The sequence below is a fragment of the Rutidosis leptorrhynchoides genome, chromosome 4, assembly GCF_046630445.1.
Source record: "Rutidosis leptorrhynchoides isolate AG116_Rl617_1_P2 chromosome 4, CSIRO_AGI_Rlap_v1, whole genome shotgun sequence".
Lineage (NCBI taxonomy): Eukaryota > Viridiplantae > Streptophyta > Magnoliopsida > Asterales > Asteraceae > Rutidosis > Rutidosis leptorrhynchoides.
Window position 1 is genome coordinate 527,588,828 of NC_092336.1, and position 15,016 is coordinate 527,603,843.

General features: G+C 33.9%; 1 long non-coding RNA gene across 1 annotated transcript; it reads right to left on the reverse strand.

Moving 5' to 3' along the window:
• Positions 1-3,691: 3,691 nt before the first annotated feature.
• Positions 3,692-8,904, reverse strand: LOC139845279 (uncharacterized). Its single transcript, XR_011758266.1, has 3 exons — positions 8,570-8,904; positions 6,369-6,688; positions 3,692-3,826 (listed from the first exon to the last, which is right to left on the reverse strand). It is a non-coding gene; the product is annotated as an uncharacterized lncRNA (long non-coding RNA).
• Positions 8,905-15,016: the final 6,112 nt, after the last annotated feature.

Consider the following 15,016-nt stretch of genomic DNA (forward strand, 5'->3'; position numbering starts at 1 on the left):
AATCCTTTGCTAAATGTCTAAACAGGTTAGGTTGAGTTGGATTGACCTGGAACAAGTTACGTTATAAGAACAACACTTTGTGTCAACTACGATTAACAATTGAGGTAAAATGATTTTGGGGATTTATGCATTAAGAACACACTTTGGGCAATATTTGACATACCATATCAATTTAAATTTTTATTTATAGGATCTTCTAACGACAACCATTGGGGTATAGATGCACAAACCGGATAAAAAACCGGATTCGGACACACAAAAAAACCGGATTTTTTTGTCCGGATTTTTCGGAACCGGTTCCGGATCCGGATCCGGTTCTCGGCGTCGGATTTTTTTCGGATTTTTTTCCGGAACCGGTTCTTTTTCGGATCTCGATCGAATTTTTTCGGATTTTTCTTGGACTAGGATTCGATTTTGCGAATTAAATTTTTACCGGTTCTATTTTTTTTTTTAAACGTTTGACAACAATAATATAATCGGTATAAAGAAAAGTTATAATGCTCAACACAATAGATAATATAAATAACAATATTCGAACAATACAATTATAAAAATAACACTTTTATTCGAACGATACAATAATAAAAATAACAACACTTTTATTCGAACAATACAATTATAATTAATACATTTCAAGCTTCGGCATGGCCATCACCCAATAATGTATTAAGACTAAAGTATATCGAGCTTCGGCATTGCCATCACCCGTTATACTTTAGTCGTCAAATGACCCAAATGTGTTATCTTGTTGAGCGCGTTGAGGACGGTGCCTTCGATCGTAGTCTTCAAAAGCGGGGTCATCAACTAGAGAAAGGTAAGCTTGTTGGTAACCCGATACATTCATTTCGGTTTGGTCCATATCAAACGCTTCATAGTCACCTTCATCCACTTCGTTTAGTTCATTGTCGGAATTCTCTTCGGTTGTTGTAGGTGATAATCCCGCTAAATTTTCTTCATACTCTATACATTCTTCAATGTCGTTATATAACGGACCTTCTAATGAAGTTTGATCTTGTATCCTATCTACCCCATCTAAATAATCTTTCAAACATACACATACTTTCACGGCTTGGGGGGTAAGTCTTGACCTTCTTTCCGATATAATTCGACCACTCAACGAAAAGGCCGATTCGGAAGCTACGGTTGAAGCTTGAACGGTAAATAAGTCACGAGCCATAATGCTTAATATTGGATATGTGTCTTGTTTTGTTTCCCACCATTTTAAAATGTCAAGGTTGTTAAATTGTTCTTCACTCATTTTAGTGCAAAGTTTGCCATCTTATAATTTCTCAACTCGCTTGTGGGTGCCGATGTTCGTGCACGTTTGGAAGCGTCTTCACGTACCAAGTTAAAAAGACTTATTTTGAGGTCTCGGCTCCTTCGAGAAGATGATCCGGGTTGGTCAACAATTGGGTTTGATTGTCGACCATATTTTGTTGCATAAATACCAAACATATTCTCAAAAACATCATTAAAAGCGTGTACTTGGTTCAAAAGATAGTTGGGTTCGTCATCGAAAATACCATGCACACAATCAAAGTTGGTATATATTGTTGTCATCAATCGTTCAAAGTAGAGATTAGAGAATATTTAGTGATTTAGAAAGAAATATGAGAATGTTTGTTGGTGCATTTTCAACCAAAGCTAAACCATGTATTTATAATGGACTTTGTGGGGTTAAAATGGTAAAAAAAAAAAACTCAAAAAACTGCAAAAAAAAAAAAAAAAAAAAAAAAAAGGCTGAAACTGCAAAAAAAAAAAAAAAAAAAAAAAAGGCTATTTTTTTGAAAAACCGGATCGGATCCGGATCCGGATCCAAACCGGATCGGATAAAATCCGATTTATATCCGGAAAAATCCGGTTCTCTTGAAAATCTGGATCCGGTTGGAACCGGATCGGATCTCGGATCCGGATCCGGATTTCGCTGTGTCCGGTTCTGGTTCTGTCCGGTTCCGGATCGGGTCACCGGATCGGATCTGGATCCCGTTTTTTTGCCCATCTCTACATTGGGGCATAACCGCCATGTAAAAGTCATTATAGGATTTGACACCATATTATAGGATTTGCAAAAAAAAAAACAGTTAACTTTTTAATAACCGCCATGTCAAAATTAATATTAACCGCTTATGTACAACACATTAGTTAATGCATCTTAACAACAGCTCTAAGGCCACTTACTATGGTTTAATCCTTTCATAACCTTTTTTCATGCCACATCAGCTTCACATCAACACAAACTTTTTAACGTTTCTTTCACATTCCTTTCACTAAACACTCATTATCATACACTCACTTTCAAACTTTAACCAATTTAAAATTATTATTTAAATACAATAAATAAATACCAATAATTAAAAAACAATTTATTTAATAAAATTAAAAACATTACATTAATAATAATTTTAAGCATTACATAATTAAAAAATAAAAGACAATACATAAAAAAAAAACGTTACATAATAAATAAAAAAAATACGAACTTATTAATAAAAAAACAAGCTACTCGAGTGGTGTCGGGTCGTCGTCTTCGTCTTCGTTTTGTAGGTGTTTGCGTTTTCTTCGTCTTCGTCGGTTAACAAGATCGTCTTCATTTTTTGTCGATACATTTGAAGTAGAGTGATCGGGGTTTGGATCAACCCTTAATGGTTGTTCGTCCCCCAAAGTGATCGGTGACTCCGGTATTGGACGCCGGCGAGATGTCATGACGCCTTCCGGGGCACAAAATTTCGGACAAGTTTTAAGTACTTGCCATGCTTTGTAATGCGTAAACGAAACACTATGACGCTTCCGATATTCTTCACGCTTCCGATTGTTGAGAAAAACTAGTTTGGCTTGGAGACGAATTGCTAGCTTGGTTCGAAGATGATTGATTTGGTGACGGGATTAGATTGTTTAACATATGGTTGAAGAAATCATTATTTGGGTTAGACATTTTTTTTTTTTAATTGAAAGATTGAGAGTGTATTGTGTTTGAATAAAGATTGAGATTGAGAGTGTAGTGATTGAGTTTGTGTAGTATGTGTATGTATATATAGTGAAATAAAGTAAATGAAGAAAAAAAAATCTGCATTCTAGCCGTTGGGAAAAAAAAAGCTGCATTTAGCCGTTGGGAATAAAAACAAAAAACAAAAATAAAATAAAAAAATACTGAGTTTTAGCCGTTGGGAAAAAAACGTGGGGCCCACATGTCAGCCCGTTAGAGTCGTTGCAGGCTTGGCTAACGGGGCCGGTCACGGAATGCTGGTAGTGGCGGTTAACCGTTAACAATGGGTGGCGGTGGTGGTTAACGGTTGATAGCAAGTGGCCTAAGAGTGTTCCCAATGGTTTCGTCTTAGTCCTCCAGGACTAGACGCCACATCAGCACTACTTTCTCAGGACTAAACACTCCAATAGTTACACCTTTCTTCCATATTTTTTTATTACTTTTTATTTTTTTTCTAAAAATCAAATAATTAAAATTAAACATAAAACTTATTAAATTATAAATACTTTTTATTATTAATAACTAGTTATGAGGACCGCGCATTGCGGCGGATATATATCCATGTTTTCGGCGGGTAATATGTAAACGAAATGAAAAGTCTTGGCGATAACATGCTAAACATTCATTGTTTTATCCGAGACTGTGCTAATGCGGAAACATACTGTTTAAATAGAAAAGAAATTTTTATTGTTATAACACATAATATGACCTCACCACAAACAGTCATGCATTATTTTTGTTAGTATAGAAGACATACAGTAGCAGAACAACATTGTCTGAAGTATTTGTATTTTTGCGGTTCCTTGTAGAGTTCACCTTTTGTAGCAACTCACCCTTTTCTGCCTGAAGTTAACGGCAATCTATTAGAAATGCGTGTTACAAATAATTATTGAAGTGTTGTTTTTCGAGTTGAATGGTGGTGTCGTTTAATATGTTTTTAATTGATATTATTGAACATCAAATATATGGACATCAGATTTATGTGTACATATCTCCTCATCAGTTATTATATGCGAATTTTTTTTTATCTATATCTAATATAATGTAAAACGTGTAATAATATCTTATTTATCTTTATCTGATATCTGTTTCTGATTTCTGTTATCTCGTGAACCCTTTATTTGTTTTCATCACCAGTTCCAAACAAAAATTACAATCAAATTTCTGTTTCAACTTTTCGATTCCAGTATATAGGTATCATCTACCACTTCTAAACCTAGGGAATTAAAAAACAGAAAAGATAATGAAACCCAGACCCGAACACCTTTGAAGCTGTTCTACTTTTCCTGTTTCTGGTTCGATGGTTTCAGCTCAAAAATCACTTTCTTCTATCATTACAACCGAAACTCACTTCATTTCTTCTCCCTCTCAACAATCGACCATCACCTCACCAATTAACATTTTTTTTTTTGTTTCCTGTTTATTCTCGAAACACAGAACCACAAAACCACTTGGGTGTTTTTTTTTTAAGATTCAAACTTCAAAACCATTTATTGTTGATACACCGAAAATAAGGATCACAGGAGAATTCGACACAACCACCCATCATCGTGAAATCCATTAGCACCCAAACAAATAAATCGATTATATACTTGATAAATTGATATCAAAATCGATAGAAGATGATTAGATCGATGATGACAGATAGATTAAAACTCACCGTCGCTGCTGTTATATTTCATCCTGTCCAAATCGCATAATAAACTCTGGAGATTTTTTTTTTTTTTTTCTCTGTTCTTGACTTCCTGTCGGCTGGAATCAAAGAAGAGGTAGAAGGGTACCGAAACCCTTTTATTCTTTTAGAAAACGTATTACTTATTTAAATAACCAGACATACTAACGCACATAAACTTTGATTTGTTGGGCTCAGATAAATTTATTGGGCCTTTACTTTGATTGTTGGGCTGTTGATTGGCGGCTATGATTCAGTTTCCTATATGGCCGACGCCCAATTGTAATTAAATGGTGAGAATGAGAAGAAAACGAACACGGATTAAGGGTTAAAACAAATTTAAATCGCATTATAATCAGATGTGCAAGGATAGAGGAATGGTTTATGACGATGTCCGCGGAAGGTCTTGGGTTCGAGTCTCACTTGCAATATTTCTTTTTACACAACATTTTAAGGGTATACTTAATCTCTTTTATTATTATTATTATTATTATTATTATTATTATTATTATTATTATTATTATTATTATTATTATAAATAACATAAGTATTATCATTAAGGTTATCATTATTTATATTAAGATGATTATTAATATTGTTATTATTAAATTTATTATCATTTTTACTAAAAATCATTATTTTGATTTCACTAAAGCTATCATTATTATTATTATCAGTATTATTTATATTATTATTTTAATAAATATAAAATGATAATATATAAATATATATATATATATATAATGAAAATTACAAATAATAATATAAATATGAATATCTATTCGATTACAAGTACGTGTGTTAATGTATATACGTGATATAGGTTCGTGAATCCGAGGCCAACCTTATACTTGTTCAATGATGTTATATGTATTTTTACTACAAAATACATTAGGTGAGTATATAGATCCCTTTTAAACTTTAAATATTTTTGGGCTGAGAATACATGCGCTATTTTTTTAAATGATTTACGTTATGGACACAAGTGACTAAAATTACGTTCTACATGGGTTTGAATCAAAAATCCCCTAGCTTGGTAACTTTAACTATTGGTTTATGAACTGGTAGGCGCGAATCCTAAAGATAGATCTATCGGGTTTTACACCCCCACCCAGATGTTGTTCTAGTCACTACTAAACTAGAAGAACGGGTGTTTAGTACTTCGAGGTTAACGGAACGCACTTGATTCGGTGCACATATTATTATAACTCAGGGGTACACACTCTTGTTAAGGCTAGTTACCGGGTGCCCACTGCTTGGAATGCTTTTCATACACTTGCGAGTGTATTATTTTTATATATGAAATCTTGTGGTCCATTGTTATAACGCTGCTAGCATCAAACCTATATATCTCACCAACTTTATGTTGACTTTTTAAAGCATGTTATTCTCAGGTACGAATTAAGTCTTCCGCTGTGCATTTGCTCATGTTAAGGACATATCTTGGAATCGATCATTGCAATGGAACCAAATGTTGATGACTTCGTCCAGGAGGATTAGGACGGGTCGTTACATGTCGAAAGATTTTAACTCGTCGCGAGCAAGAAGATATGTTTCGTTGTAGATTTGGGTGAAGTTTATTTAAGATTTTTTTATTAAAATATTAAGTTGGCATTTTACCCCCTTGGTTGGGGGCGTATTTGTATTTTGGGCGAAGTTTGAGGGTCGTTTGTGTGGAATCTGAATTTTATTTAAAAAAAATTTGCAACTTACCCCTTGCAGTTTTGGGAGGTTTTCATTTCGGAGCAGGCGATTCAATTAACCTATATTCAAAAGATGAAATTTCACCTCTAACATCAATAGGTTAAGGCATGACGTTTACAACACGACCCAAATAGACCACGCTCACTGGTATCTGAGCAATTTTTCCTGTTGCTTTTACAAAACTCCCTTCTTCTATCAGCAAACCATCAGCAGGGTAGATGTTACCTTTAGGTTCAAGATGAATACAAAAGTTGCACGATCGACGACATTCTTCGGTGTTGGAGCAGATAACTGTCTAAATTGTTGACATGGAATAGAAGAATCCTCACCTATGAATGCGGATATAAGAGAAAAATTAAGTTTATGAACCAAATTAAGAGATATCTACCAAATAACAGTAGTTAGTTCAACCAAACAGTAGCACGACAAAGCACAAAGTAACATATATTTATATGAGGTAAGAACGACGGTGGTAACACGACATAGAAATCATTATAACTCAAATTGCAACCCAAATAAATATGTTGAGTTAACCCAAAAGAATCCAAAAGTACCTGCATAAAGAAACATTAGGAGGCAATCTGGTTGTCATCTAGTTGGCTATTCCTTTTTTTTTTTTTTGAACGGCAAGCTTGCATCAGTCTGGACCGAAGCCTAGTAATCATTTGCACACACACGCGCTCGGGCAGGAAACCTGAACCACACTCAGGGGATCCGACCCTTAAACCATCACATACGGGACAGGCGGGCCGGACCTTAGTCCCGGAGCGGGTCGGTAAAACCTTCCCTTTGGGCCACCCTCAAGGAATTTCTTTCAAATAATATCCTTTGTAGGTGACGAGGCTCGAACCCGAGACCTCTAGCCCGGCGGGGGTGCTAGGCACCACCACATGTCCACTGAGCCAAAGCTGCGGGGACTATTCCTTTTTCTTTTTGATTTGTGCTTGTGACTATAACGACACTTTAGATCGATCTGCATAATTACAACTGCCTCTACTTGATCCCAGCAAATGGTAATAAGAGTTGCATGTTGATCCCTTTCATGCAATAAAAACCTCATCACGTCTTAAGGACTCGTCTTTATATATATATATATATATATATATATATATATATATATATATATATATATATATAACGGCAAGATAGTTTTATATAAATAAGAACAATGGCAAACAACGATCAAATACATAATTAAAATTTACAGCCATAAATAAGATGGTCAGCATTTGCAAAATTTGAGCCTTGAAAACAAAATATAACCTGAAACCCAAAAGGCCTAGGTGTTGTATACAAAGCTCATGTCTTTATATACATGGGTTGTATACTCTTTAAATCGTGTAAACATGTAGCAAAAAATGGGACTTCCCTGATAACAGGGATAGAAATATCAGTCTACAACATTTAACAAAATGAAGATCAATATTATCATAATAAGAACTGATACACAAATAAAGAGAAGATAACTAATCATTAAACACAATATACCATGAGGTAACAATACTAAAAGACTAAATTTACAATTGGACTTCAAGACCTACCATGAAGGTATTAACTTGCAGACATGGTGATGCAAAAAAAAAAAAAAAAAAAAAAAAAAAACCACTTGAATTAAATTTTAAAAACAAAGATATAACAAATATTCAAGCAAACAAAACACAATCTACAATTCAATAACGATAAATAAAAAACTGCTATTTTCATTATGTCAAACGGGTCGAACTCATCTAAATTGACACCGAAGAGGATTTTAACATTATAACACCCAAAAAGGCTATCAATTTTTTTCAAAATTTAGCAGTATAGATATTTACAAACCATCGTATGATTACAAAACCAATATACCTTATGACCCTGAGCAGGACTTATCATCTGCTCTTCTATATTTAAAGTTTAGAAAATAGGGCTCCTTTACAACTAAACTTGAAGTGTCTGTCTGAGATTCTGCATAGTCTTAAAATTCATTCTAGATATAGATAAAAATACCTACTTTTGTCCCAAATTTCCTCCATTAAAAAAGCCACATGCTACAAAACTTAGAACAGATACAACAATATTAGTATCCTAAAAAAAAAAAAAAAAAAAATAGAAACCATTATAAATAAATAGATAAAACAACTTATGACCCCAGTCGAAATTCGAAACGAAAACTCTCAAATCGACCTCGAAATTCCACGCAAAAAACGAAAAAAGAAGAATAATAAACATACCTGAATCTTGTTATGGAGTACGAAATTGATTCCGGCCGGTGGCGATTTGTGTCGCTGAGCAGTCGGCTTTGTGTAGCGCTAGTGGTGGCAGTGGTGACGGTGGTGATGGTGGTGCCTGGTGAAGAGTGATTAATGTGGAAGAAGAGAAAGGAGGGGGTGTTTAACCATTCAACTATAGCGAATAACTGATCTTTTGTGTCTTTCGAGATGACTCCCTTATTTGTTCCTTAGGATATTAAAAACAAAGGGATTAAAATGGTTTAAAAATTATACCTGCACATTGATGAAAATCAGCTTTAAGAAACTCAATTGATATGTACAGCTAAAGAAAAAGGAAGTCAATATCCGTGTCAAGCGTGGATAGTTCAGTAGCATTAATATTAATATATGCAATATAAGTTCTGTACTTAGAAACACGTTTAATCAACTAAAAGTTAGAGTACTACATCCTTATCTATGGCTTCAAGTGAATCTAGACAGGTACTTTTCCATCTTACCCCAATCCCATTCCTCACCACTTCTTGTACGAAACACATATTTAAGACATATCCTAATCATGACTCCGACCTATAAAGGGGGGAAAATACCGTACACAAAAAACGATAAGAAGGTGTTTGTGTTGTATGTTCTTTACCCGAGGTTGGTTCGCGAACGACGGTCTACGCATTGCAATTCAGCGCAATTCGTAATAGACAACCTCACACATTGAAGAACTACGTAACTTATTTTTTGTTGGAACAAATATCTATTAGCCGTTTGTGTCGACGACAAAACAGCATGTATAACATAGTGAATGCTTCTTTTAAATAACAACAGCCACTAAACTGATATTTTTTTTCCTTCAATCATCGCATACTAATGCCAAAAGTTTCAGTAAGTTTATATATATATATATATATATATATATATATATATATAGGGGCAGGATCAATGGGGAAGTAACCAATCGGGGGGAAGCGGGGGGAACCAATTTTTTTTTTTTCGTTTTTTTGGAATTTTTTTTTTCCGGCATCAAGATCACACGAAAATATGAACATTTAGAAGAGACACTTCGTGATAAATGTTATTATTTAGGCGGGAAAACGATCGACAAAAACAACTTTCAAGATAATATTGTTCGTGAAGAATATGAACGTTTTTTTTCATGTTTGGGGAAGTAAAATTTAGCCCGGTTTAGAGTTTAGGGTTGAGGGTTTAGGGTTTGGTGTTTTGGGTTTATGTTAGCCCAGTTTAGGGTTTAGGGTTTAGGGTTTGGTGTTTTGGGTTTATTCCATAAACCCAAAACACCAAACCCTAAACCCTAAACCCTAAACCGTTCGTGTTAAAAACTCAATCTAAATCCTAAATCTAAACCCTAAACCCTAAATTTCTAAACCCTAATATCTAAACCCTATAAACCCTAATATCTAAACCCCAATAGCTAAAACCTCATCATACGCTCGAAAAACACGATAATTGTTATATATTACTTCTTCGAGCGTTTTCCCGCCAAAATAAAAACATTTATCACAAAGTGTCTCTACTAAATGTTCATATTTTCATCCCATCTATAATGTCCGTGAACAAAGTTTTTTCAAAAAACAAAAAAAAAAAAAAGTTTTTGCTTCCCCCCGCTTCCCCCGATTGGTTACTTCCCTCTTGATCCTACCAATATATATATATATATATATATATATATATATATATATATATATATATATATATATATATATATATATATATATATATATATATATATATATTACCTATTGCAAAGTGTCGATAACTACAACAAAAACATGTAAAAAGTCACCAGAATAAAATACTCAGCAGGATGAGCAGATTAACTAATGATCCATAAATTTGAAGCAAATTCATCTAAAGCAAGCTTAACTAATGATCTGAAGCAAATTCAACTAAAGCAAGCTTAACTAATGATTTGTATACATATACTAAATAGGTTAAACAAATTATGAAAAGAAGTAAGAAAAGATTAACTAACAAATGCAGGTGAACTGAAATGCGTTGTTATCCCAATATGGAGCATACAAATGCCCATTTGTACACACACCATAAACCATAAGTAACTCACGCAAGTTGGTGTATCTTAAAGAAGCCGTGTCTACAAAAATCAAAGCTGAAGGCGTTACATGATAACCTGCGGCAAAACAAAAAACATAACCACATAAGCCTTTAAAACGACCCTCACTTCAAAACCACATGTAAAATAAGAAAATCCTACTATTGATATAAACACAATGAATTTCAAGAAAACTCAAATTAAACATAAATAAGGTAGAAAATTACATGATAGCTTATGACGAAGTAGAATTGATTAATTGAACCTTTTTGATATGCTGGCAATTAGAACTGAAAGAATGAGTGGTTTGTGGTAACGTGTTTCAATGCCAAATTTATCGTCACTAAATTCATAATCCATCAGATTAACCATAATCACGACCATCACATTTACTTTTGATTGTTTTTTTTTTTTTTTTTTTTTGAAAAGCAAGAAAGACTTATATTAAACAATCACGAATAGTACATGGTTGACTGGGCACCCTTAACAGCACGATACATCACGAAAGAAATAAGAAAAACAAATTACATCACCCTAAGCTAATTGCAAAGATTGCAACTAACAAAAGGAGTTAAAACTAAGGGTGTGAGAACCATTGTAGCCAATCCATAATATGACCCTTGCAACGTCGTGAAATCCAATCATATGAAAGAACTTGAACCTCGCTAAATAAAGATGGGATCGTCTCGAGCTTATTCTTGAACACCTTTGCATTTCTATTCTTCCATAAAATGTAACAAACCACCCAACAAACCGCTTGCCATTGATTCTTTTTATGATCCTGTGCTACACAACCGAAAGTACCATTAAAAATATCCTCAAACCTGAATATAGCCGAATTATACCCCCACCATTTAAGAACTTTAGCCCAAATGTCTTTTGCCACTTGACAGGAAAAAAGTATATGCTCCACCGTCTCAATGTCACCATCACAAATCGGGCATCTCACACTATTCAAGTCGATGCCCCGTTTATCTAACTCGAATCTTACCGGTATACGTCCTAATCTCGCCCGCCAAATAAACACCTCCACTTTTTTTGGAACCAAACTATTTCGCAACGACTCAATAGAATTAACCGCACGTGGTAGAATGACTTTGACGACAAGAACCGAACAGTCCTTGACCGTATAAATGTCCTTCGAATTAATATTCCAGCTCCAACAGTCTTTTTTACCTTCGGTCAGCTGCAAGTTCCGAACAGTATCACGCAACTCATTTAGTTCACTATTCGTTCGGCCCATCGGTGGATAGGCCCAATTGCCGAGCCCATCTCCCTTAAATTCTTCGATTTTGCTACTGATGTTGATATCTTTGTCAATCTCTAGCATGTGTAGTCTTTTGAATCTGTCCTTAAAGCTAGCGTTCCCCACCCAAATGTCATCCCAAAAAGAAGTGCTTTTCCCGTCCCCGATTGAGCGTATGAAAGAATTAGAGAAAGAAATCCCTAATCCGTTTCGACTCCGTCTCGGCCCCGTTTTTTCCATATGTTAGTTGAAATGTCCCGTTCTTATTGATTAAAAACGTTCCATATTAATCGATTTTGTTGCGAGGTTTTGACCTCTATATGAGACGTTTTTCAAAGACTACATTCATTTTTAAAACAAACCATAACCTTTATTTCATAAATAAAGGTTTTAAAAGCTTTACGTAGATTAAATGTTAATCTAAAATATCCTGTTTACACACGACCATTACATAATGGTTTACAATACAAATATGTTACATCGAAATCAGTTTTTTGAATGCAGTTTTTACACAATATCATACAAACATGGACTACAAATCTTGTCTTTATTTTAGTATGCAACAGCGGAAGCTCTTAGTATTCACCTGAGAATAAACATGCTTTAAACGTCAACAAAAATGTTGGTGAGTTATAGGTTTAACCTATATATATCAAATCGTAACAATAGACCACAAGATTTCATATTTCAATACACATCCCATACATAGAGATAAAAATCATTCATATGGTGAACACCTGGTAACCGACATTAACAAGATGCATATATAAGAATATCCCCATCATTCCGGGACACCCTTCGGATATGATATAAATTTCGAAGTACTAAAGCATCTGGTACTTTGGATGGGGTTTGTTAGGCCCAATAGATCTATCTTTAGGATTCGCGTCAATTAGGGTGTCTGTTCCCTAATTCTTAGATTACCAGACTTAATAAAAAGGGGCATATTCGATTTCGATAATTCAACCATAGAATGTAGTTTCACGTACTTGTGTCTATTTTGTAAATCATTTATAAAACCTGCATGTATTCTCATCCCAAAAATATTAGATTTTAAAAGTGGGACTATAACTCACTTTCACAGATTTTTACTTCGCCGGGAAGTAAGACTTGTGAAATGTCCCGTTCTTATTGATTAAAAACGTTCCATATTAATTGATTTCGTTGCGAGGTTTTGACCTCTATATGAGACGTTTTTCAAAGACTGCATTCATTTTAAAACAAACCATAACCTTTATTTCATCAATAAAGGTTTAAAAAGCTTTACGTAGATTATCAAATAATGATAATCTAAAATATCCTGTTTACACACGACCATTACATAATGGTTTACAATACAAATATGTTACAACAAAATAAGTTTCTTGAATGCAGTTTTTACACAATATCATACAAGCATGGACTCCAAATCTCGTCCTTATTTAAGTATGCGACAGCGGAAGCTCTTAATAATCACCTGAGAATAAAATGCTTAAAACGTCAAAAAAAATGTTGGTGAGTTATAGGTTTAACCTATATATATCAAATCGTAACAATAGACCACAAGATTTCATATTTCAATACACATCCCATACATAGAGATAAAAAACATTCATATGGTGAACACCTGGTAACCGACATTAACAAGATACATATATAAGAATATCCCCATCATTTCGGGACACCCTTCGGATATGATATAAATTTCGAAGTACTAAAGCATCCGGTACTTTGGATGGGGCTTGTTGGGCCCGATAGATCTATCTTTAGGATTCGCGTCAATTAGGGTGTCTGTTCCCTAATTCTTAGATTACCAGACTTAATAAAAAGGGGCATATTCGATTTCGATAATTCAACCATAGAATGTAGTTTCACGTACTTGTGTCTATTTTGTAAATCATTTATAAAACCTGCATGTATTCTCATCCCAAAAATATTAGATTTTAAAAGTGGGACTATAACTCACTTTCACAGATTTTTACTTCGTCGGGAAGTAAGACTTGGCCACTGGTTGATTCACGAACCTATAACAATATATACATATATATCAAAGTATGTTCAAAATATATTTACAACACTTTTAATATATTTTGATGTTTTAAGTTTATTAAGTCAGCTGTCCTCGTTAGTAACCTACAACTAGTTGTCCACAGTTAGATGTACAGAAATAAATTGATAAATATTATCTTGAATCAATCCACGACCCAGTGTATACGTATCTCAGTATTGATCACAACTCAAACTATATATATTTTGGAATCAACCTCAACCCTGTATAGCTAACTCCAACATTCACATATAGAGTGTCTATGGTTGTTCCGAAATATATATAGATGTGTCGACATGATAGGTCGAAACATTGTATACGTGTCTATGGTATCTCAAGATTACATAATATACAATACAAGTTGATTAAGTTATGGTTGGAATAGATTTGTTACCAATTTTCACGTAGCTAAAATGAGAAAAATTATCCAATCTTGTTTTACCCATAACTTCTTCATTTTAAATCCGTTTTGAGTGAATCAAATTGCTATGGTTTCATATTGAACTCTATTTTATGAATCTAAACAGAAAAAGTATAGGTTTATAGTCGGAAAAATAAGTTACAAGTCGTTTTTGTAAAGGTAGTCATTTCAGTCGAAAGAACGACGACTAGATGACCATTTTAGAAAACATACTTCCACTTTGAGTTTAACCATAATTTTTGGATATAGTTTCATGTTCATAATAAAAATCATTTTCTCAGAATAACAACTTTTAAATCAAAGTTTATCATAGTTTTTAATTAACTAACCCAAAACAGCCCGCGATGTTACTACGACGGCGTAAATCCGGTTTTACGGTGTTTTTCGTGTTTCCAGGTTTTAAATCATTAAGTTAGCATATAATATAGATATAGAACATGTGTTTAGTTGATTTTAAAAGTCAAGTTAGAAGGATTAACTTTTGTTTGCGAACAAGTTTAGAATTAACTAAACTATGTTCTAGTGATTACAAGTTTAAACCTTCGAATAAGATAGCTTTATATGTATGAATCGAATGATGTTATGAACATCATTACTACCTTAATTTCCTTGGATAAACCTACTGGAAAAGAGAAAAATGGATCTAGCTTCAATGGATCCTTGGATGGCTCGAAGTTCTTGAAGCAGAATCATGA